Genomic DNA, 25,575 nt, shown 5'->3' with positions numbered 1-25,575 from the left:
ACAACAAAATATACAAAATTTAACATAAGATCTAATCTGCAAGAATTGCAGACAGCCTTTAATTTACACTCGAAGAAGACTGTTAGTCCTACAACAAAAATGAAAATTTTCCACTGCTCCTTTTAATGCCATGATCTCAAGGTGGCATATGCTCTTATTGATTTCAACAGTTACTCCTGTTTGTGAACTTAGAGGCCACACTGCAGTCCCAGTTGTGGCGATCAGCTGTATCTGTGCTAGCACAAACCTGGTCAGATCAGAAATCATTAAGGGCACCAAAGAGCAATATGGCTTTTTTAGGCTGCCAAGTGAAAGGACAGAATCCTGGCCTGGTTTATGTAGACAAACAGAGCAGCTGCACAGCTAGCAAAAGTAAGCTACTGCAGGTGCATCTACTCACACTGATAATTCTTGGATGTAGACATTGAATAAATCCTTAAGTTTGGCATCAAGCAATGGGTAGATGCAGCTGTATGTACTGAAATGAGGATATTCTCTTCTTTTGCCCACATGGATTTTATTTCATTAGTTAATCATAGTATGTTCTAACACTGATTTTACTATGTGGGGATCAAGGCAATTTGTGCCCAGCACAATTATTTTTAATCCTAGTGGAATTTATTTTGACCATCACCCCCGTGTGTAATACAACCAAAATAAACCACACACTTACTTATGGCATCCACATTGCTAACAGTTAAAATCACAACATCCTGTAATGTTAAAAACAGAAAGATCTTGAAGTTCAGGCCAAGAATCTCATTTTTACTTCCTCCTGCTTTCCACAATTCAGTTTGTTAGCAAACAAGTTATTCTCATATCTGGGAGGAATATAAAAATTTGCTTGGGATGTATAACTTGTATTTCACTTCCGCAGGCAATAACAAATTCCTTAGGAAATCAAGCTAGGAGCTCCAAATTGTTCAAGAACAGAGGGGTCCAGCACAGAAACATTTTTCTCTATAGAAGAGAGTCCAGCATCATACATAGAAGTATTACTTACAGCATACAATAGTGTCTTAAAATTTAAGAACCTGGGAATTTAACAGTGAAGAAAACTTACTGGGATATTTAAGCAGGGTGTTTTGGCAGTGGTCGTTAGACATTATATGCAAAGAGTTCAGATCCATTCTCCAAATCTTTGTGATATGCTTTTAGGTGATTTTGTTCTAATGGACTGGATTATCACTTTGTGAGCCATGGGTTTTCCCATTGTCTTAAGATGGCCACTGCAGCATAGCACTAAGGAAGTTATTTATTATTTGACAGTTATGCAGAGAGTGCCCCAGGAGACCAATATTGGCACAGGGATAACAGGTCTGACTCCAATCAGCCCAAGGTGTGGGAGTTCCTGGGACCATTTCCAACCCAGACCTCCTCCTTCCAGTGTGAACGCTAGGGCTGACACTGTTCCAGATCCTAACCTGAAAAGGAGTTAGTAAAAGCCTACAATTATTCTTGTTCAGCTTTTTAGAGTCATTGTGAAAATTAACCAGACCAGGCAAAATGTCTGCTCCTACAGCACTGATGATAAGGAACAGTGATAATAAGAGTCTAGAGAACAAAAGGAAGATACATACTCTTCAAACAAACAAACTCCTGCAAAACAAACAAACAAACAAACAAAAAACAACAACAAATCAAACAAAAACCAAACCCACTATGTACCATAAAAACATAAGACTTCCGCAAGACTTCATTTTCCCTCAGATTTTGAAAGAACTTACTCTACCAGTAACTGCTTCTTCAGGTAAAAGAAGCTCTTCCTAAAGCCTTGAGTCCTCTGGTGCCAGAAGAGTTAAATTACAAGGTAGACGTGCTTAGAAAAAGAAAGTACAGCCACTTTCATCGGAAATTGTTTTCCAAAAATCCCTTAGCACTTCTTAAATTTCTCTCCCAGATGATGATTCATCTCACCACCTATACAAAGCTCCATTTTCACTTTAAAATTTATTAATCAATCCTCCCACTAAAAGCTGGAAGAAAGTTTTCCATGAAGTTTTTGCTGTTGTTATTGCTAGAATATTCTTTGCAGAGAAAAGATCTAATTCTAGTTGAAAATGGCAGCCTGAAGGCTAACGCAAACCAGCACAACCCACAGGGATGAAAACCCAATGAATCAGAGAACAAAAAGCACCTAGCTACCTGCAGTAGTGGCTTTACATATCACAGCCCTAATCCTAGAGGACTGCCTACAAACTACCTTCAAGCAGATCAATCTGAAAACTACAATTTCCTAACATAGTGGTTACTGAGGATATAGAGATGTTCCTTACGCTTCTCTGAATTTCCCAAGATGTCTCATACAACCAACCCGCCCAGCTATCTCACCAGATGACCTCACCATTTCTCTCACATCCAATCTCAGTCACTACATCAAACTTTAGATTCACTAACATTAAAATAAAGGGTAACATTTGTCACCTTCCAAACGGCACTTTGCTTGAAGCTTGCCATTTCTAGCTCAGCTCAGAAAGAGAGTGGTTTGTGCATTTTTCGTTTGTTTGTTGGGTTTGGGTTTTTTTTTTTTTTACCCTTGCCAGAATCTATTCTGCTTTCCACCACCACCACCCTCTATATAAGCCGATACTGCTATAAGATATCCACTTTTCCCATAACATAGCATCAAAGCAAGGTCTTAAAGTTTTCAATCAAAACAAAAAAAAACAAAACAGATCCAAAAAAGCAGAAACAGATCCATCAGTTCAGTGGATCCTGACAGAGCTCAGCAGCTCTTGAGATAAAACCACCTAGATCAGAGATCTGCACAGAAACTTGCGTAGTAATTGTGATATCTTTTAGACTTGGAGGCCACAGAAATTCACTCAGAGCTCTGCATGCAGTCAGTTTCAAGGATGAGTTACTGATTTCATTCTTGGGGCTCTCACCTACACTCTGCTCCTTAGTATCAGTGCACTAGGAAAAGATGTACACATGTGACAAGAGAAGAGTCTGGCAAACTGTTTCCAGCACTTCTGATTTTCATTCTCTTTTCCTCTATCTTCCCCCACCTTCCTCCCACCCTCAGATCTGAGCCACAGGCACAATGCATCTGGTAGGGCAACTACGGTCTGCAGTTCATATGGGTGACTTCAAACCAGGGCTCATGGGCTTGTGTGAGGAGGAAGGAGGATAGGAAAGAAAAGAAAAAAGAAAAAAAATCACAGGGACTTAGAATGTAAGCTGCAGATGAAAGGTTATCCATCCCTATTTGTTATCATGTTCCTTCAAGGGACCCTGGCTTTCAGCTATAGTTTTTGGCTGGAAAACTCCTCAAGTTTGGTGAACTTGTAAAACACGGCCCTAGGGATGATACAATACTCTGTGCAACCACCAAACAGCAGGAACAACTAACACCAAATGACAAATGAAAGGAAATTCCACTTAAACTGTCTACTTGTGACCAAACATTCCAGCTTGGCTGTTAAATAACATCCCAAGCAGACCTGAGCTCTGGACAAATGTGACAAGGACAACTTTTTCTTTCTGATTGTACTTTGCTTGTTTTTAATCAGATTTCTGTCTATCAGAAACTGTGTCAAGAAAGAGATCTGCATTTAATCTCCCTGAGGTAGCTCACTGGTCTCACAGTTCAGGTACAAACTGAAAAGTATTGCTTGGATCCCAGTTCATTTATTGACAGCTTTACTTGCAAACCAGTCTGAAAGAAAGAGCCCTGAATCTCTTCAAGATACTCTTGCAAAACTCTACCAAAAAAAACAAAAACAAAAAAGCCTCAAAATAACCTTTAAAGGCATGGCTCTTTTTACAAGCAAACCCAACCATAAATATTGTGCTCAAAACAAGAATCAAAACCAGAGATCTCTTGAACTTCTGCCATGAAACATTACAGAGCAGAATGCAGGCACAGACTGCTGCTCATCCCTGACATATCCTAAAGGTGTTGAGAGGGGCGAGATTGAAAGCATCCTAGGATAAGTGCTCTGGTTTTCCAGATTAAAATATTGCCAGGTGCCAGAACAAGCTTGCTTCCTATCCTCTTCCCTATTTTACATTAAAACAGATTTTACCCATGCCAAATTACCCCTGCCCAAAAACTTGAGATTATCTGCACCTTGCTGGTTTCTCTCCCATCTGCAACAGGCCATTGGAAAAGAGAAAACAACAATATAATCTGAATTGGTAGCCAACAGTGTTTCAGAGTTCATGGTACATTGAGAGCTATGTGGTGCTGGGGATGGACAGCTACACAAGTTCTCTTAAATCCTGGGGCACAGATTGTCTGGGGGCTTTCACTGCTATTTTTGGCAAGAAAGATCAAAATGGCACAAAGTCATCCAGGTTGGGCCCTATGTGTTACAGATAGCAACATCAGCACAAGAGATATGGGCAACTTGGAATGCACTACAATCAGACACAGCCCTACAAACCAACCTGACCAGTGAGACAGAAGCAAGTGTTCATCAGTGTACATCCAGCAGTAACTGAGCTGCACATTGTTTGCTTGTATGGATTTAGGACTCAACTAATTAAATTAAAAAATTACTTTAATGGCCTCAAAACATTTAAACTTTGTTGAGCTGAAACCATCTCCAGTAATTCTGCAGTTCATACTTCCTATCCGCAAGTGGGTCAAAAACATTGTCTTGCTTAAAAGAAACTTTATTGGGTCTTACTGACATTTCACTGGAAACTTTTTTTAAACAAATATTTACACATTTGTTTTTTGAAAGTGTTATGCCGCTGCAAATACACACACTCACTCAAAAGATATAAATATTTAAGAGAAATCTGACCTGGTCTACCTATTGCTTCAGCTACAAGAGCAAAATCTGACTGAGAGGTCTGCTGAACGGTGATTAAATATAAAAAAAACTCTGCCAGACAAGAACTGGAGAGGAAATAACTTAGTGAGCAGTGGTGTGCTCCTGATAGAAACTGAGTAAAGGACAGGATGGGCAGATCCTTGTCACAACCGTTTTGCAATATTTCAACATTCTTACCACAGTCTATTGAGTGGTCTGGCAAGGATTTTAATTGCTGAAGAACCTCAAATGCATAAGCTTATAAATGGAAAATTACCTACACATACTCCAGGTCTATAGAGAAAGTGGAGATGAGAAAATTGCTATACAAGTTACACTAGCTACTATGAGTCGATCATTTTGTTCCGTAAAGCAGTGTGCTTCTGGCAGCCCTCCCTCTGTGCTACTTGTAGGGGTAAAAGCTGAGGTGTTGGGTCTCTCCACATGTTTTCTCTTTCAGAATAAATAGAAGAGTGCTGCTCTAAAGGAGTATGAACATCACACCACAGTCTGCACATTGTTAGGAGTAAAGATTCAAAGAACAAATATCAAACCTTCTGGGAGCACAAAGAATCATCAACTGACATATCGTGTGCCCAGAGAGCATTTGCTGGGACTTTTCTGCACGCTGAGAGAAGCCAGAGGAGCAGCAGCTGTGTGCTGCATGCATTTGTTGGCTCACAGGCACGTGCTGTGACAGTCAGTACAGAGACACCCTGCCCAACAGCTTCATGCTGTGCCCATGAGTTAGATGGCACTGCTGTTTTCCTGAGAAGCTGAAGCATTTGAGAGTCATTTTGAAATGGTTCGAAACAGCTGGAAATAATTTTCACCTGTTTTAAAATGCTGCCTGTACAGAGCAGATATAAGGACCCAGCTATAGCTCTGATGGGAAAGGAAGCAAGGCAGCATTTCCTGGAGAACAACTCCTCTTTAGGGACCTCAGCAAAAGAGCAGATCCTCCACAAGGTAGAGTTTCTGGTCCATCCAACAACTCTAGCTGGTAATGGCTTTCAGAGCAAATCCTTGGCCTCTGTCTGCTTGAAAAGCAGAGCTGCAAATGACAACAGCAAATGTACAGAGCCAACAGTCCTCCGTCAGAGCTGCTGCCTGTTGAGCATTGATGAAAACCCAGCTGCCTGCATGCATTTTGGCCCTGCAAGCTCTTTTTTCAGCCCTATAACTGAACAGTCTTCATTTAGACAGAGAATGCAATAGGTGTGAAGGATGTCCTTCCTTCCAGGCCTTTCTTTACATGCTTGGCCAAAGCATAAGCAGACTTATTTAAAAAGAGCTAATGAAGGCTATGCATCAGCTGCAACTCAACACAGGCTAACAGCCAAATGACTCTGTTTACTGTAACCTCTATGCCCAGAGAAGTTTCTTTTGTTCTTAAAATAGCATCAGTCACTGCAGAATGGAGGCACAAGGAAATGGAAGACTGTATCTACACATATAGATTGTCACAAGGCCTGGGGTTTGTACATAGCATTCATTTTAATTATACTTTTAATTGATTAGCATGTTACTGCACTGCAGTTTCTGTAAATCGATGAATATATCAATATTAGGTGTTAAATAAGAATATTAAAAGGCTCCTCTAATGCATAATTTACTTCGTGGCAAACAATCTCTTCCTCTCAGATCATTACTATTGCAAATTTGGAACTTTATCTGAACGGGTTTCCCTAATGCATTTCCTAGAAATTAAATTATTCATACAAATATGATTTATATTATGATTTTTTTTTTAATTTGAGTTGAGTAGCACTGTGGGAATGTGCTATTTTCTTAAATGAATGAGAATGAAAACTTGAGGGGAATGTAGCAAGCTCTGAGTTAGAAAGTATTTATTTTGATTCTGTTACTTGTATCCTGGTAACCACACTAATGTGCCAGCACAGGTCAAGACGTTATGGACCAGAAACTCTGCATAGCCATCATAAGGAAAAGGTCCCTGGCATAAAACAGTTTGTAAAGTAAATACATGACAGAAAAAGAGGAGGCAAGACATTCTGAACCATTATCCCCACTTTCAAAAGGAGGGACTGAGATGCAGGCTGCTGCAAGGCACAATGGCTTAAGCTGAGTGGTCTGAGCTATGGCAGGAAGATGGAATTGGACTCTATTAAACGTATCATGAGATATAATCATAGCTTACAAAGGGAGTATTTCTGGTACTAAAGGTCTCATTAATCTAGTGGAAAAGGCATGACAGGATTTAGTGGCCAGATGCCAAAGCCAGGCAAATTCAAAGACATGCGGGTGACCATTTCTAAAAAGGGAAAGTAGGCCATTAGAGCTGCTGCATTGGAACACAGGGACACAGTGACTTCTCCACCTCCTGCAGGCACTAAAACAGAGCTGCCCATCTGCCTAGAAAGGCAAAGATGCTGTATCTCAGAAATTGCAGGAGCATGCAGGAATCAGTACTCACATCGCACAGCCTGCGATCCTATTCAGTATCAAACTTCTGGCTTTAACCAAATCAAGAGTGAGCTCTCAAATTCCAGCCTTGGTTCTCAGCTAATTTCTCTCAGAGATCACACAACCACTGAAAACACATCAGAAACTAGATGAGAAAAACGTGCTATCCACAGCCACAAGTGTGAAACCACTGTAGTGAAGGAAGCAGGGAGTAGCAAGGAGTGCAGGGGGCTATCTGTCAAAAATGTTACACTAGTAGAACTTGACATTTCTAATACTGACAACAGATGATAAAAACAAACAAAGAAATAAACAAAACACTGGTACTCCACATTTCCTTCCTTCCAGTACCTTCCCTATCACCTGGAGAGGGAAGAATTCCCTGTGTTATTCCTTGGCTTCAAGATATTCAGCAGGGAAGCCGCCACAGCAGCACAGTGCTCCCAGACAAATGATAAACTACTGCATGACCTTCAGCAGCCTTTCATCTTCCCATGTCTCTCCATTAGCCTTCACACACCTTGGGGAGCACTGTGTGACTCTTGCTCTACATATGTGCAGTGCCTAGCATAGCAGGGCAAGAGGTCCTTAGCATTTCCACAGTACAAATGCTATCACTAATACAATTCACAGACCAGCCCTACTCCAGGGATCACTGTATGACTGTCACTTGCCTCTCTGGGCTACACAAGTTCTACTTTTAGGAATAAAACTCAGCACTGCTGCACCAGGAGGAACAAATCACATGCTGGTGACAGGCACTGATCTCTTTGTGCCAAGCATGGAGCAACATAACACCCCATATGCTGTTCCATAATGCCCCCATATCACAGGCATTCATGACCTTTGCCTCAAAACTGACAAGTTTCCTATCCAATATATGGCCCTTTTTTGTAATTAACTGTTGGACAGAAGAGGGAGAGGGAAAAAGGTATTATTGTCATAAGCACAAAAACAATATGGCAGATTGATCCAGCTTCCCACTGAATGGAAGTTTAGATATTCCCATTGCAATAATGTTATCAGTTCAAAAAAAGAATAATTCTAAAAAACAAAACAAAATCAACAACAAAAACAAGCAAACAAAACAAAACAACAGCAAAGCAATCACCAGAACCTTGTCCTTTTTATATGTGTGCATTATAACTGACCTTAGAGGCAGAGAAAAATTGCCTGCAAATGGCTTCATGATCTGCCATTCATGCAGCCCACAGGAAAAAGCGTGTGTTTCTTTCACTACAAGGCTTTGAAAAGAGCTGGTCTTAAAATATTGAGAGCTAACTTTCCACTCCAGTACCTTGCAGCTCTGCTCTAAGTATCCACCACCAAACAGGAACAGGCAGGGAAGAAACAAGTTTTAATTAGCTGTACACTGGGGCTCTTTGTCCCACAGATAGATTTGATCATATTGCTGATAACCTTCACAAGGCTTGTTACAGCATTACACTATGCCATTCTTCTGAGTTGAAGGAATTTTTCACAAACCCCAAACAGACTTAGCAGCTGTGAAAGAATAATGTCAGAAGTCCCTTCCAGATGCTTTGGTGGGGTTTTTCTGTTTGACTGTGTTCACTCAACTGGGATGGAGCCAGGAGAGCTCATCAGTGGAGCTCCAGAGTGGTGAGTGATAACATGGGCCTCTGCCAGCTCTTTGCTTACTGCTTGTTTACAGGCAGTTTGTTTGTAAACTTGTTTATGGGGATTTTGCTTTACGTACGTGGTACATAAAGTGCCTTACACTGGCACCTGAAAATAGGATCTGGTAGCAGCAGTCCAGCATACTGTGAATGAATGAACTCAGACAAGGAAGAAATTCCAGCACTGATATTACCTGACGTACTGTGACCGTACCATCACCTGCTATGATTACAAACCCTGAACTTTCTGCAGGACTGGACAAGTCATGGGGAAAAAATAAAAAGCTCTTAAGAACGGAGCAAGCTGTTCTCTCACGACTTCAGATCCTTCACTGCTTTATGCACTTGTGAAAAGTGTGCCTATCACTGTGCTGCACTCCCCATTGCTACCAGCCCTCACAGGGCACCAGGCAAGGAGAAAAATCAGAATAGTGATATGGGAAAAAGAAAGGGCTTGGATCCAGCAGAAGGGTTGTGCTATGAAGATAAGTGATTCTGAGCATATGCAACTTAGATCATTCATTTCCAGTTACTGTATCAGCCAAGAACGAAATCTTCCTGCTGTACTTAGATAAGTAGCTCTAATTTAGTAGGGCTCAGACAGCAGTCGTTAACAGCAGGATTCCTTCTCCGCTTCCAAAGCATGGAAACTAGAAACCCCTTCACAAACTGCCTCCCTATAGGATACAACGGATGTGATCCTCATAGCCCATACACTGCTTTACACTAAGGTATAACCTCACTAGGGAATTAGTCCTAGTCCACAGCAAGACAGTTGAGAGTAGGATAAAGCATACCATCTCTTCCTTTCACTACAAACTGGAGTAGATGGTGCCCTCAACCTGCCTGCAAGTAGGCTGGCTCCAGCATTTGTCCTATCTGCTGTAAAATTGATGGATGACAGATTGCAAAATCTGGTATCTTTGGTGATGAGCAGAGAATGAGCTCATAAATAACAATCAAGGACATATCCTGGAGCACAGATGTAAGAGGCAGGTTTTGTTTATGCCACGTCCATGGCTTCACCACCACCACTGCCCTCGTATCATCCCTGGGGGAAGAGGATGCCAACATCCAGTAACATCCCTGGACAAAGCACATAGTTCTTGTGCTAACAGGTGCACATCCTTGAATGGGATTCAAGGAACATTCTTTACTGTTCTGTGCACTGTGTGACCAGAAGTGAGCATACAAATAAAGAAATTTTTTAAAAACTACACCTTTGACTTTTTTCTCCAGTCTGCAACATGTTCTGGCTGCTGCTTACCTTCATGGCAACAGATCTCTATTATCATTGCCTCTCCTCCTACACCTGTCACAAGGCCAGGTTATTGTCTGTTCATATGTATCTCTGCTGGACCCCTTTCTGCTATCTTCCCATCCCACACTCCCTGAGTGGCCCCCAAATTTTGAGGGGCACAAGCTTTCCAAAGCAAGGGTCAAGAGTTGCAGAACCAGTGATGGTTGCACACATTCCTTTCTTGCAAGGGCAGACAGGACAGTTCTTAAGGGAAGAAAGACAACATTAGAATCAGTCAGACTGTTTCTCTCAGACAATGCAATGCTACAGCACTGATGGATGCCTGCTAGGCACAGCCTTCTTCTGACTGAACCCTGCTACTGTAGATAGTACAGGGTGGTCTAACCTCAACAGCTGTGAGAGCCGGATTTGGGTTTACAATTCCTCCCTCCCACCATACCAACAATGGTCTGCATCCTGCCTCCTTAGCAGTGGCTGGCCCTCTCCCTCCCCTACCACTGCAGTGATTGCCAAGCACAGCCTTGAGGCCAGCCATGCACCACCAGCATCGCAAGCTGCCACGGATTGCATCTGCTGGAGCCCACAATGCTGGAGGAAACCCACGGACATCTGCCCCTCAGTAGCAACAGCTTCCTCTTCCCTTCAAACGCACACACCTCCTGTCAACAGCAGCAGTGTTTTGGCTTTGAGGACAAGCTCAGTGGCTGGAGGGTGCAGTCATTGCTCAAAATAGCTGTTCCTCATCTCTTCTTCCAGGGAAGAAGCCGGTGGGTTGGATGGATTGGCAGAGCAGCCTGGAGCTGGCCTGCAGGCCACCAGTTGGACCACACATACTACTTTCTGCAGTTGCAGCAAGCTGCTGGTGGCTCCAGAGAAATGCAGTGCTACCCCTTCAACCAGGGGCTTGTAATGCTGTACTCACATCTGTAGCACACATAACATCCAGTCATCCTGTATAAATTAAACCCCTATAATAAAGGCCTGTTTTCAAAGCTGTTCTGAAGCACGAACCTTTTCTTTAAGAAGAGGTTTTAAAAGTTTTTTTTTTTTTCATTTCAAAAAGAGAAGAAAGGAATTATCTCCTCTCTCCTCCTTCTTCCTGCCACTACCTTTCCATTAACTCATCTGCGCAGCTCTGCCCATTTGCATTAATTATTCTCTCAGTCTCTCTCTTCCTGAAGAATTTAAAAAAAAAAAAAAAAAAAAAAAAAAGTAATTTAGAGAAAACCACGGGTTTGAGCAGAATTCAGCAGCAAAGCTCTAATCTGGGATCATTCAGCTCTTTAAGCATCAGTTTGAAGTTGTACTCCTCAGATATATTTTAACTCCTCAGAGCAGAACTAGTGCTGGCAAGTCCAATCACTCGTTTTCATCCCAGTGCTCTGCATATTTATTAATTTCTTTTAATAGAAATTGCTGTGATGAAAAAGCAAAGCATGAAGCTTAGATCACAATTATTGCAAATAATTAACCACTCAGGATTTAATATTCCTCTCTGCAAAGGTTTCTTTCATATCAGGGCCTTCGGTAAACTGAGAAGTCTAGCAAATCATACAGAAAAATAAGCATGGCCATTGAAGCTGAGGGAAAGAGTATTCAGCTGAAACATAAATTCCAGTTTCAAACTGAAGAATGCTTTCTCTCAAACATGTAACATGACATGGCTCTTAAAAAGAAACAAAAGAGAAAGAATAATCTGAAACACCCTAAAAGACATCATTTTGCAACATCATTTGTTAAGTGAATCTTCAGTACTGAAATCACTCCAAAATATCCTCAGGGAGCCTGACTTCAACTGTAAGAGTCATCTCAATCTTTTAATCTTTTTCATATATGACATTTATTCATGTTCTGAAAAAAAACTTTTGTTCCAGTGACTAGCAGAATTATTACTACTATAACAAATGTATTGCTGCAAAAAATACTATGCATAACCATGAACAAAATCCCACACTATGCTCCAACTCACAGCGACAGCATGAACCCTGATTTATGGGAAAAGTTACCAGCAATTCTCAAACTACTAAGAAACATTCAAGCTGATACTCTTAAACTGTTACCAGCTATAAGCCACTACCACTCCTGCAGAAAAGTTCATCATCTGATGTATTTTTAGTTAAAAGAAAAGAGAACATTTTTAAACTACGTAACTTTATAAAACACTTTTTAAAGATACCTTCCTCACTCTTTTGCTGCAGTGTTCATGGTTTTGCCATTGCTTGTGCTGCTCACTGAGCCTCCTAACCAATATTTTGGCCAATCATTTAGTGCTTCACTTTCTCCTTACTTGCAGAATCTCCCCCCTCCGTGTCAGAACAAATTGCATTGGCCTTCTAAAGTGGTTTAGTTTCCAAGTGGAAAGTACCTAAAATATAAATGGCTGTCAAGCATTAGATTAATACTGGAGTACAGAAAATCAGAATGTTGTATTCTAATTAGTTGGCAGGTTGTTCATGATAATGATAAATTTCATACTCTAGTTGACACATTTTCAAATGTTAATGTCCTCTAGAGGAATAAGCTGTGTTGTAATGACTGGAATAATAGTTTCTAAGGTGAGCATTCAGCTTATTATGGTTTCAAGTCCTGGCACTCCATGTACATAGGTGTTAGGTTATATGCGCTACAAAAAGGGAATAATTACAATCATATAATGAAAAAGAAGAGAGATTGTGAAGAGGATCTGAATCATGGAGAGAACAACTTCCTTCATTAGTGTGAAACAATAGTTAATCAAGTGCTGAGTATAACACAGCAGACAAGCACTCATGGGAATCCCAAGAGCCACGATGCCCTGGATAATAGCAACAAGTTTCCCAGTGGTCATACAGCTTCAACTGAAGAGAGACTTCATTACATCCTTCCATCTCTGCCACTCCTTCACCCCATACTAAATGGAGCTGGTTTTCTGGTGGAAGGGAACTGAGGCAGATGACAGAGAGGAAACAATAAGCAAGAGGAAAGTTGTGCTGGAAGTTCAGCCCCATGGCTGACAGCAAGCTCAAGATAGGCATCCATTCACAGAATCACAGAATGGCCAGGGTTGGAAGGGACCTCAAGGATCATGAATCTCCAACCCTCCTGCCACACACAGGGCCACCAAGCTCCACATTTAATACTACACCCAGGTTGCCCAGGGCCCCATCCAGCCTGGCCTTGAACACCTCCAGGGACGGGGCATCCACAACCTCTCTGGGCAGCTGTTCCAGCACCTCACCACTCTCTCTGTAAAGAACTTCCCCCTGACATCCAACCTAAATCTTCTCTCCCTATTCAGAAACAAAAGGCACATTGGACAGACTGTCATTTTTGGACTGTAAGAAAGGATGTCAGGACTTTTGTCTACTGAATCATGTGCTCCTAATAAGCAAGGGTTGTACCTCCAGTTTTCTTCTCCTCTAACTCTGCAACAGTCTTGCCTCACAACCAGAAGTACACACGCAAATAGTAAAACTTGAAACAGCTTAAATATTTACGTGAACAACGAAGCTGGTGTGGAACCAACATAATTTCCTAGCTTGCTTTCCTTTCAGTACACTGATTCCCTCCAAGCAATCTCTAGATATCCAAATGTTCCTATGCACAACCATGCAGTTGTCACTGCAGGAGGCAGTGACCCATTTGCACCACTGATGATCCCATGGTGCTGGGCATATCCCACTGTCCTTTTAACAGCAATTTGTGTTTTGATGCCACGGACACCTCAGTGATTTATGTCTTTGAAAGACAAGGAGAATCATCTGCTGAGCAGCAGCCGTGGTCTTATTTTCTGAAGTATTGCATAATCCTACCTTTGCCCCTGGAACGTTGCTTTAAAAATGTCCTCTGTCAAGAGTAACTCTGCAATCAACATTGCTGAGCATGTGTTATTAATTAAGTAATTTTATAAAATTAGAAATACAAATCATATTGTTTTCAACCAAAATAACGATCTACCAATTATTCTGCCAAAAGAAATGACTCGTAGCTTTTGGCAGATCTTTTCCCTTTGGCCATTGTTTTCTTAGTTATTAACAAGGTTACAGTTGGTCCTTTTGATTAAAAAGTTTTTTGGCCAGAATCACTGCTATGGGAAAACAAACCTGAAATTCAATATCCTTCTAGAATTCTTTTGAAATTCGATCTGAGCACCAATGAGGGAGGAAGGTGAGGGGCCACAGGGGACATATTTTGTAACTTTTTAATTTTCTTTCCAGCCTAAGATTCTTAAAGATGAGACAAATAGTACTGGAAAGCAATAATAATAATAATAATAATAATAAATACAAAAAGAAAGTATTTTTGTTCACTTATCTCCTTGTAAAAGTACACACTGAATTACTGAATTTACTTAAGAGCTGACTGCGACATTAAACCTTTAAAAATATGAGTTAGACATACAGAATACTACATCATCATGATTCTTCCTAAGCAGCTTCTAAGTTTTAGAAGATCCTTTCAGCCCCTCTGGGGAAAATAAAAATAAGGACATCAGAATCTATGACTGTCTTGAATTAGAAAAGAATCTTTAAAGAATATTTATAGTAAACATATACAAGGAAATACTACAACAAAATTATTTTTAGCGTGACCAAAAAACCAACATGTAACACAACCAGATTTCAAAACAAGACCTAACTCTGATAAGCATCCCTCTAAAATCAATCCTTGCCCTTCAAAACTTAGCACCAAAGGTGATGTGGAAGCAGTTCTGTGTTAGAAAGATTACTTAGACTGAAATGTGTACTCCCTCTGGGAGAAAGTGCAGAAGCTAGGCCTTCAGCAAAACTAAACTTCCATGCATTTGCACTCATACAAGCACCTCCAGAAATATGGATTGTCTTGATCCCATGGGTAATACTGCAATAAATAATACAAGTAGAGGAAAAGAAAAAAAAAAAAGGACCCCCTCACTCATCTTGTTACTTAAATAGAGGCTATCAAAGAAGATTGCTGAACAGTTCCTGTCGTTTTTGTGAGAGTTAACATCATAGAGAGGGACACAAATCTGTAGTAGCAAAAATAAACAAGAGTAGAGAGTATTCCCAGGTTTCTGCATTAACTGGCTTTCGTCAGGTACATCAGGTTGGCTGTTAAAACAAGCACGTTAAGCACTTCAAGCTTGGAAGATTAAGGCTTGGGTATAATCAACTGAACCACAGAAAGTGGTACACTGGGATGTCAATCCTGCATATCAGCAAAAGCAGAGAATCATACCTACTCTTTTCCATTGTTTTGCTTTCTTTCTCCATCAGAGAGACCAACTGGAGATAACAAATCCAAGTAGTAACCAGCCTAAATCTTTCACAAGTCAGGCAAACTGAAGACTTTTTCTTCTTTTGCATTACTCTGACATTTGAAATCAGTGACTTAAACCAACTAAACATCTGTCCCTAAAAGGAACACAACGGTACTTATTAGAGCATTTAGAGCTCTGGCAAACAGCACATTGCTGTACGGAAGTTACTTCAGCAGCTTTCATATCTCAACCCTTGCAATAACCCAACAAAAGTCATAGCACAGCTTCTGTTGGCCATGTGGCTGCTTGGCTAAGTTTTTCCCTTCCCCAGTCATGCAGCTTGGGTAAATGCCACCTCCCCTGCCCCAACATGGTGCTTCTTATTCAAGAAACCCTTTTCCAGAGCTAGTTCACATCTTAATCGGAAAACCAATAAACAAAATTAGAAAACCAATAAAGAATTTAAATAATAAAGCTCTCCAAAATTAATACTTCAAAAGGGGATGCTGAAGAGCAAAGTCTCCTTGAATGTTGCCATTTTGACTATAGAGATAGCAAGGCTAAAATTAAGTTGTGGAGTAGTCTTGCTTGACCTTAGAAGAGAAAGATCATGCATTTCAAGACTTCTCACTATTAGTAAGATTTATGGAATGCTGCACCAGTGACACTCACAGAATGTGCATTACACTTGGCAACAGGCCTGCAACCCAGCCACTTACTTCCATCATGTATTATAATGTAGAAACAGAGTCACACCTGCAAAGCCTATGACAAATGACATTTCATTAACTTTGAAGACTGCTGGATCGTTTTCCCAGGCTACATGTGAGCTGGGCCATTATAGTCCTTTCAACAGCCCATCATGAAAAGAAAGTCACGATAATGTCCCAAATATTTCAGGGAGTAAATACTTCTCAATTTGTTAATGATAAAGTTCTGTGTCAATTAGATGTAATGAGATAAAAGCCTATCATTAGAGATTCTAGCCCACACAGATTTAGAATGGAGTTTCCCACTGCTTGCTGTGTCACTTCTCCGCTGCCCTTTCTCTTTCTCTCTCTTATTTATTTAATTTTTCACTGCTCATTGACGAGCAGTGTAGTCCAGTACGTTTCACACAATCAACCTTCATGTCAAATAGCCTTTCCAGGTATTTGTATTTCATTCCCTGGATAGTTTCATGGGATCAACAAATATAACTGTGATGTTTTACAAACATGAAAATGTCAGCAGAAGAACATAGGATATAACACCTCAGCTGCTTCTTTCCAAATAGGACAGCACGTTTCTCACACCCACCCTTAGCTTAGTTACAACAACCAAACCCTACTTATACCATACACATTATGGATGCATTAGGACACCAATTTGTGTGGATAGAGCAGGGCTTACCAACCAGCTCTTTGGACAACACATGCCAGCACTCTGCTCACTGTGATTTCTGTCCTCCTTGGTAACACTCTTAGCTCAGCTCCATGGAAGGTGAGATAGGGATAATTCACACGTATACAAGCTAAGCACATTTTTAACAGCTTTGCTACACCAGGGCTTAGGACTTTAGACAACAAGGCTTCCATGTGAAACTTAATACAGCTTAGACTGAGGCCTGCAATTGGATCCCACAAGTGTGCGAGGTTCTGAGAGCAACAGATCTGTGGTGTAATTCAGCCCCTGAGGGCATCAGATTTGTGCCAGTGGCCTCACAAAAATCTAGGGAGCAATACAGCATTTGCTCCAGCTCTCTGGTTGCTTTCCCAGCCTGTTTCAGCAGACCTGAGAATCACAGGATAAAGATCCTATGCTATTCCTGGCAAGGGGAGAGAAATATTTCCCATTAATAGGCAGGTCCCCTTCCTGCCTGGCCAGAGGCAGAGCTGCACACAAGGCATGAGCCAAGAGCTTTGCTCTTAATGTGTCAGCACTGGTCCACCAGTCTCCACTTGAGCTTATCCTAAGGAAGCCACCAGAATATCATGATTCCTAATGACAGAGTGCAGCTGTAAGCTCTGAACAATGTGACAAAGCACACCAGATCACAGCTTTCTGGTCCAGACAGAAAAGAGCGCATATCCTCCCACAGAATGAGGGCTGGCCCTCTGCACCATCTTACTATATTTCTGGACATCAGAGCTTTCTTTTGCTCTGAGCCTTGCTCTATCTATGGAAAAATTCTATTAGGTTAAGCAACAAGAACTGCAAAGTCCTAAAGCTGCCAGATCTCTGCCAGTGATTGCTGTCTTCTCTAGTAATCATACAGGCAACATTTGTAAGTGAACTGAAAAACTACATCTGGCTAGAAAGCAAAAAGCAGACATTCCAAAATCCACCAACCAGTTATTATCGGTCTCCCTATTGCTGCAGTTCTGCTCCATAACTACAACCTCTGGAGATAACTAGGGACGTATCTGGTAGGAGTATTTTCATCAGAAAAACACAAGTGAACTCAACAAAATGCAAAGCACTCATGAAGAGAAATTAAAAAATTCAAGTAGTAACATTATGATGCTATTCCCTAAGGAAGCAAACTCCATGGGTAAAAGCAGATCTTTGCTACTGTAAACATGCCTACACTTAAGGCTCACACTGCCTACGCTGCTCGGTGAGCTGCAAGTTCCATCTCGTAGCCTTCAGTACAGGCAGATGTATCTGGAAGAAGCCTGTCACGCACAGCCAACCTGTAATAATTAGTTCTATCTACTGTGTCGATCTGCTTAAAACAGGGTATGCTGTTTTGGATTGATTAAGAGGCTTCTGAATCAAACACCACCACAGTGATCTAAACTAGGTATTGACTGATTTATGTCAACATTCTTTTACCTTGAAAACATATTATGGCAGGTTTTATCCATTTATTTTTCCTGATTAGGCGGTTAAGTTTGTATGTGTCTATATTACTATTGTATTTCAGCTACATACCCTACAGTAAATAATCTTAATGATCAAATGACAGGCTTCATCTCTCTCTGAGCAGAGTTCATCTGATTTATTAAAGTGACACCAGACATTTACTCAAGGAGTAAACAGAGCTGACATTATAGGACGATCTCTGAGGGGAAGACTTGAGGGTAAATACTGAGAAATAGTGGTTTTGCATTCTATTTCTTTGCATTTCTTGCTTAATTCTTTACTTCCTTTTTTTATAATCTCCTTATCAGCATTACAGTGTCACCATTTGTGATCTTTAAGCAACAGCCTCTAAAAGTGAGCCTATAAAACATGATCAGTCTTTACAGAAAAACAAGAACTGATTGAATCTGGAGCAACATCTGGAGAAGCCCAGTAACTTTCGTATGCACTATAGTCACAGTGAAACAGAATCCTGACTCCACAGTGGGGCTCCCCACTTTGACATGGAGTCAGTGAGCTCTGGCCAAATCTTTTCACCGTGTGTCTAATGACTACTTGGCAGGAACAGTGTTGTTCTTCCTCCTCTTTCCCAGAAAACTTCACCCCAATCTACCTCTTCTCATTAGAATGGGCTTACTTTTGTTAGAAAGAACAAAGAGAAACAGAAGAAAATAAAAAAGAGGAACAATGTACCCTTAAAAAGATAAGTTTTTCAGTCTTAACATAAGTGCAGTGTTTTATCTTATGACATACAGACAAAATGATGCATGGATTGGAATGGTATAACCCAGCAAACCTGTTCCTACTGTGAATGACAATAAGAAGCTGTCTGGCTTACTTTCGGTAGCCCATTACATTAAAATATATGATAACTGTTCTGTTATTTGAATAGAAAAAAAATGCCTTACCTTCCTTCAAGTTTAGGGCAACACAATAGCCTGTTTCAAGACACAGATCCAGTCATCATCCATCCCCACCTGAATCAGTGCAGAAAGCAAATCTCAGTGTATGCGAAGGAGTAATTATTAAGACAAACAGTACTTTGTAAGTAGGGTACAAGGTTTTACACTCAAAAGTACACAGGAAAAAAAACCCCACGAGAGCTTGAATGTGACACTGATGGCATATGTTCCAAAGCTCACACTTGGAATGTCAGCAGAAAAGGAAATGGGTTACTGTCATTTTTTAAATCAAAACCAAGAGCAATACAGAAGGTAAAAGCTGAAGCTAAAAAATCTTTTAAACTAAAATTTGTTAAAATGCTGCAGAAAAAAACACAACTGCCATTTAAAACGGTTCCATCTGCAACACTATCTCACACAGGAAGGTCCACATCTGCAACTGGCATAATTCAATATAATGCTCCTTCAGTCAGCAGAGATATGAGCAGAACTTACAGCTTCAAACTTAAGAGGCTCTTCCACCATAACTGCTGAAGGCAGCTGGAAAATTATATTTAGCTACAACCAGCCAGTTAACCTGGCATTGTCATGAAAAACGTCTGTTTCCTTGACTCATCCATCATCAAGGCATAATAAACTTGTAATCAAAATGATATCACTTCAACCGTTGCTGCCAATCTTGCCTTAATGGATTTAATTTAGTAAAAAAAAAAAAAAATAAAATAAAAAAGGTCTACTGCAGACAACAATAGTAACAGTGGTCTTGTAGGGATGGTGGAAAAAAAACAAAAACCAACCAATTCCACAGTGGCAAAGTGCTCTGCCAACTGGATTTTACTAGGGCACTGCAGGGTTGGAAGGACTTATTCTCAAAGGGGGTAACAGAACCTAGCTGTCCTTACAAGGAAATGCAATGAAAAGGGTTAAATGTTTTCTATTCCCAATTTGATTTTCTCTACAACATATGCTACTGGCTGGAATCCAAGCCTGGGAGGTGGTTTGCTGAGGTTTCAGGAGGGTTTGCGTGGAGAGTTAGGCCTCTGCACCTGTAGATAACATTGCAGTGTCTCTCAGTAACATTCATAGATCCCTTTGGCTATTTGCCTCGTTCAAAAGTTTTGTTCTTTAACTTTCCCTTTGTTCCAATCACTCAGGATGAGGGGCCTAATCCAGCATTTACTAAATTCTACATCTTTTTGCTCAGCCTGAAAAGTTCAATGACTTGTTCCACTAGATGAAAAGAGCACCCACTACAAAGCAGAAAGAAAATTAACTCATGCATTCAAGGAAGGAGCTCAATTTCAGATCTAAGGGAGAGTGATTTTGAAAGCTATGGCAGCAAAACCTATGCCAAAGTCACTGGGAACTCCACGTGAGTCCTGGCAGCAAAGGAGTGTTAACATGATGTTTTTGACACCTGTGGACAGGTTTCTACCAGTTCTAGTCCTAGTGCTTCCATCACAAAGCAAATCCAAGATTACCAGAGGTTGTAATAAAGTAAAAGAAAAAACCTCACTTCAGTTTAGACAAGATTGGATTTTCTATTTAAACTAAATCACTACTTTTACATGTGAACAAATGGCTTTAAGTTGCTTCTGGACGTATTTGACTTGAAATAAGAAAGGTTATTACAGCAAGAACTTAAATACGGGAATACAACTCTGTATCATCTTTCTTTGGGCCAGCAAGCCTGAGTTTAAGGATGGCAACAAGATTTTTTGACAGTACTAGACAACATAGTTTTCTACTAGAGGACTTAATTTCATGCATCTGACCTTGAATTTTATTTTTACGATGATGCTATCCTTGCATAATTCAGAAGTATTCTAGGAGGCAGCACAGGTATGGACACATGGTTTATGAAGAAAAAGAGATGGGAAGGGTTTAAAAAGAAATAATAACTTTTTCCTCAATGGATGTGTATAACAATAAGTTTTTCCTTTTCCCATTTAAAAAAAATAAAAAATGAAACAGCTAAAGGCCTTTGCAGCTAGTATCCATTTTCTACTGGACTTCTTCTGGGAGCTGAGTATTTTGCATTCACACTGAAGTGCAAACAGGGAATTTGTTTTGAGATTCAGCCAGTGTAATGTTACACCGATGAGCTGATTCAGGAGCAAAATCTTCAAAGAGACTCATGCTGCTGAAATTCTGGAGAGAAAAAAAAGTAATGACTAATATGTAAGTAACTACATGTGTCAATGGGTTGTGACTGAAGCTAAAGGACTTGACTTCGCATTCCTCCTAAATTCAGCGGGGAAACTGGGGCCGGAGGGGTGAATCACCAGAAGTTTTGCCCAAGGAATGTAAAGCAGAACACAGAGTGTATTGCTCCCATCGGGATTTCACAACTACTTAATTTTGGCAATTTCATTAGAGCCAAAGCAGAATCAAACCTCAGGTGTAAGGGATCTTTTAAAATAAACCTTTGCTAATGCCATATTATTTTAATGGTGCAAATCCACAAGAGTCAGTGGGGCTATCCAAGATATGCAGTAGTATAAATATAAGCAAGATTCAATACTTAAAATTTAAACTTCTTAGACCTATGATGCATTTGTTTGCTAGTCTATGCAGAGACATAAAAATCATCAGTGACCAGACCTTATGCAAAGAATAAACAGTGTGAGAATCAGATCTTGTCTCAAAAAGCTTCCCAGGTATATGCATTAAGAAAAGTAGTTATTTGGGACTAACGCTCTGTGTTGATTAAAACCAGCATCATTCCAATAACAGAGGAACAATCCAATTCTGCTTGGCCAAGGCTGCAACTCTTGACTATCTTCTCCCTCCTGCTGGGAGGACACAACTCCAATCTAATGCGGCATTGCACAGATGCACTCACCTCACACAACACACTTGGCACAACACATCACACCAGCCAGGGCTGAAAGGTATTAAGCAGAGAAGACAAGTCAACACCTGCTTAGCCCTTCTGGTAAATTTGCATCACTTCATTCCCAAAGAAGAAAAAAATCACCCCTCGGAGCCCATAGTGCAAGGCTCGTTTCAGCAGCTGGGATCCACTCTGCACTTAACAAATGCTGCCTTTTCTGTCAATATTTGCGATCTATCAGGATTTTAAGCGGAAGAATGAAGAGCCCTGCTTCTTGCTTACACCAGTGTAAATTAGAAACAAACCCATCAGTGTTAACAGCCTTCCACGAAGATAAAACAGGTTTAAGTGAGAGAACAAACAGGCCCGTAACCTCAACTGAGTTTAAAAGTCAACGTATTACTTTTCAACCACACAAAGATTAGGCTGCATGATGTATACAAACACGCACACGCTGTTTTTAAAGCCTCTCCAAGAAATCAGAGAAACCAAGCAGAGCACATGGAAATGTAATTGCTCTTAGTGAGTGCTCTGTGTCCTAGCATATAGCCTCGATAGGAAGAAATGAAGTAAGAAAAGCCTTGTTTTTAACTACAGCTACCTGAGGGGTGGGGCACCATTGCCCTAGATAAGCAATATTTCTGTGTTTTCAAATAAAGAAGTCCGGGGTTCGGGTTCTTTTCCGATTTTCTGGTTTGTGGGCTTTTTTGGTTGGTCGGTTGGTTTCGGCTCGCTTGTTTCTTGCCCGTGAATCTCCGGATCGGGTTTCTACGGCTTTAAAAAGCGCTCTCGGCGCTGCCCACAGATTGTTTGACGCTCCTTTGCTGCCACCAAGCGGTAAAGAAACAAAACGTCCACAATTTTGGAGCAGACCCTACAGCTGCGTGTCAAAATTTGCTTTCCCGCTTCCCCCTCCCAGCCTTCACCTCAGCCTGTGGGACTGCCTGCACCCGCCGCCATCTTGGCCCCCACAGCCATCCCGCCACAGCGCACCCACGCAGGGAATACAATCAGCTTTGGGTATATATTTAAAGAGGAGTGGTGAAGTAATAAATGTTGAGCTTCTCCACGCAGCACTTACAATGAAAAGAGCCTCGGCAAGCGTTCCGTATTACCTCACTTTGCATCTCTAGGGAACTGCTCCTCCGCAGGGTGACACAGGGACACTTTGTAGGCACAAAAGGCATGGCAGGAGGTAAACCCACAGGATGCAGTTGGAGATGGCTGAGGCACACCTCTGTGCAGGTGCTGCAAGAGATCAAACAGCCTCCCGAGGAACAGACGCACCGTTCACCCTGCCTTTCAATTTAAACTAATTTAACCTACTATGTTTTCTCAGTTCTATAGATCTTGTTTTTGTTGCAATTACTGTCATGGAGGTAATATCGCACAGATGTGCCCAAGGAACCCAAATCTGTGGGACGACCTGAAGAATTTCTGGCAGTATTTTCTTCATTCAATCTAAGTTCAGAGGCAGAAGGAAAGCAACCCACTTGAGTTATGTTGAAGGCAGACGTAGGAAAAGCAGATGAAAGACTCAAAAGAGATGAAATGGACTTTAACCACGAAGGTAGCTAAGCAAAACGATTTGCACACTTTCTCTATTGTGCTGTAATCAAACCAAAAAAACACTGTCTGCCTTTCTTTAATGTAAACAAAGAAGCCAACCTACTAAAAGTCTCTGGGTAAATATAGAAAATGGCAACTTCTAAGCTTATAGTTACCTGTTCCACTTTCCAGATGTCTTACAGAATCTATTAAGATGCTTTCTTCACTTATGTCACAAAGAAATATTCACATGCCTTAACAACATGGTGTCCACAGATGTGGTAACACACAGTGCCAGCAAAGACACTCCAGTTAACGCAAGCTGAAAATCAGCTTTCTTTCTTTCTCTGATGTTGGTTGTACTATATAGTTTATACTCTTGAATATAATAAATCATTACTAATCTTTGCCAGCTGAAGCAATGGCCACTGAGATTCCTCAGGCCAGCTGTGCATCCAGTACAGACCTTGTCTTAAATGACTTTTTAAATAAAGGAATGGAAGTTCTATAGGGTCGGAATGCTCGTTGCAGTTCAGAAGCCACTGTAACTAAGGGCAGATTTTGGCCTCTGCCTTTTGAGAATCTGTGCAAGCAAAGCTGAGGGCAAAATCTAGCCCTTAGTTTTTCTGATAATACAACCTTACATGGATGGGCATGAGGCAAAAAGAAAAAATTCTTCCAAGCTCATTTTGTTCTTGTTAAACTTAGGTGGCGTAAGTCTCAAAATGGGCAGCTTTCCCCTGGTTTTGAGAAAAAAAAAAAAAGTGCACTGTAAGGAACACGTACATCTGGAAACATTAGAAATACTAACCTATGGCAAGACTCAGCTCGCTTATCTACCAAAATTCTTTCCCCTTTTCCCCCCCAAACCAAAACAAGCAAAATACAGTCTAACAACAGTAATCCTTCTTTCCACCACTATTTGAGTTGTGACAAAATATTTAAGTTTCAGATTTCTACTATGTTCAGCATACCTAAACAGTGAAAAGAGATACAGTTCAACTGGTGTTACTTCTTAAGAATGTGACACGCAAATTAATTCTGTTTAATCAAATTGATACAAACTGCAGTATGATCTTAACATAAATTGATCAAATATATAGGAGAGCATCATGTGACTGCTTGAACATTCAAAAAGTCAGAAATCTGAATAAAACTATGTTAAAGCAAGACTATTGAAGTTACAGAGTTGTACAAAATCTACAGTTCTGGGAATACAGTATGTTACAGTGCCTTGTCATTATCTGAAATAAATTTGAATTCAATTGTGCAGCCTGTATTCCTCTCAAAATGGTTTGTGGCTTCAAAATTATGCTGGAGGCTCTGTAATGCTGATGAAAATGCATGGGAAAGCAGGAACATAAGCAAACTGGGAGCCAGTTTCTACTACACTGTTTTCCAAGGTTTTTCTAGAACCCTAATCTGGATAGATTTTCACTGAGGTAACTTTTTAACTTCCTGATAATGCATTTTAATTTTTCTTATTCAATGAAGGAAAGTTACAGCCTTTAGAAAAATACAGAAGTTTTAGCTAACATTGGCAATGCAACCTATACTTCAACAACCACTTGAGAATAACTATAAGAAAAACTGCTCAACCTATCCAAAAGAAAAAAAAAAAAATAACAGCCACGACAGAGAGCAAACAAGTCCAATGCAAGTTGTTAAAATCTGGCAAAGTTATAAAAATCTGGGAAAAGAACATTAAAATAAGGAGCTGAGGTACTTTGTGCAAGTACCAGTGGTAAACCCTGTGTAGATGAAAGACAAACACAGATTCTGCCTGTGCATCAAGAATGTGGCGTTTAACAAACAGACATATTTCATGGGAATTCAGTAACTTCACATCAGCTAAATTTTAGTGCTGCTCTGGTCACATAATACTTACAGACTTGTTCAGCTACATAAAACCAAATTCTATTCTTTTGTGCTTGATTCTTGCTACTGTGACTTTAACTAACTAAAGACTTACACTGACTTAAAGGAATAAAGAATTAAGCCTATGATGTTACAGTCTCCAACAGTACCATTTCATGAATACACACTTTTGATTCTGATAAACACTCAGAGAGAAACTTAAAACTTACTGCTTGCCCTTCGAGGAGGTACATAACATTCTGGTGGATGTGTACT

The 25,575-nt window shown here is 40.5% G+C and overlaps 1 protein-coding gene across 3 annotated transcripts in view; it reads right to left on the bottom strand.

The window, feature by feature from the left end:
• The window catches only part of LOC149918833 (uncharacterized), a 284,012-nt gene extending 258,489 nt beyond the window's left edge, over positions 1-25,523 (bottom strand). The window contains exons 1-2 of one of the 3 annotated variants that reach the window (XR_016463846.1): positions 22,821-25,523; positions 19,065-19,133 (exon numbers count right to left, since the gene is read on the bottom strand). The gene's annotated coding sequence lies outside the window, so the exon portion shown is untranslated. The other 2 variants (XR_016463848.1, XR_016463847.1) reach the window with 2 other exon arrangements.
• Between the last annotated feature and the right edge of the window lie 52 nt (positions 25,524-25,575).

This window comes from Phasianus colchicus, chromosome 2 (genome assembly GCF_987193195.1).
Source record: "Phasianus colchicus chromosome 2, bPhaCol1.hap1.1, whole genome shotgun sequence".
Taxonomy (NCBI): domain Eukaryota; kingdom Metazoa; phylum Chordata; class Aves; order Galliformes; family Phasianidae; genus Phasianus; species Phasianus colchicus.
Note: the sequence above shows the minus strand (reverse complement) of the source record. Positions and strands in the feature narration are given on the sequence as shown.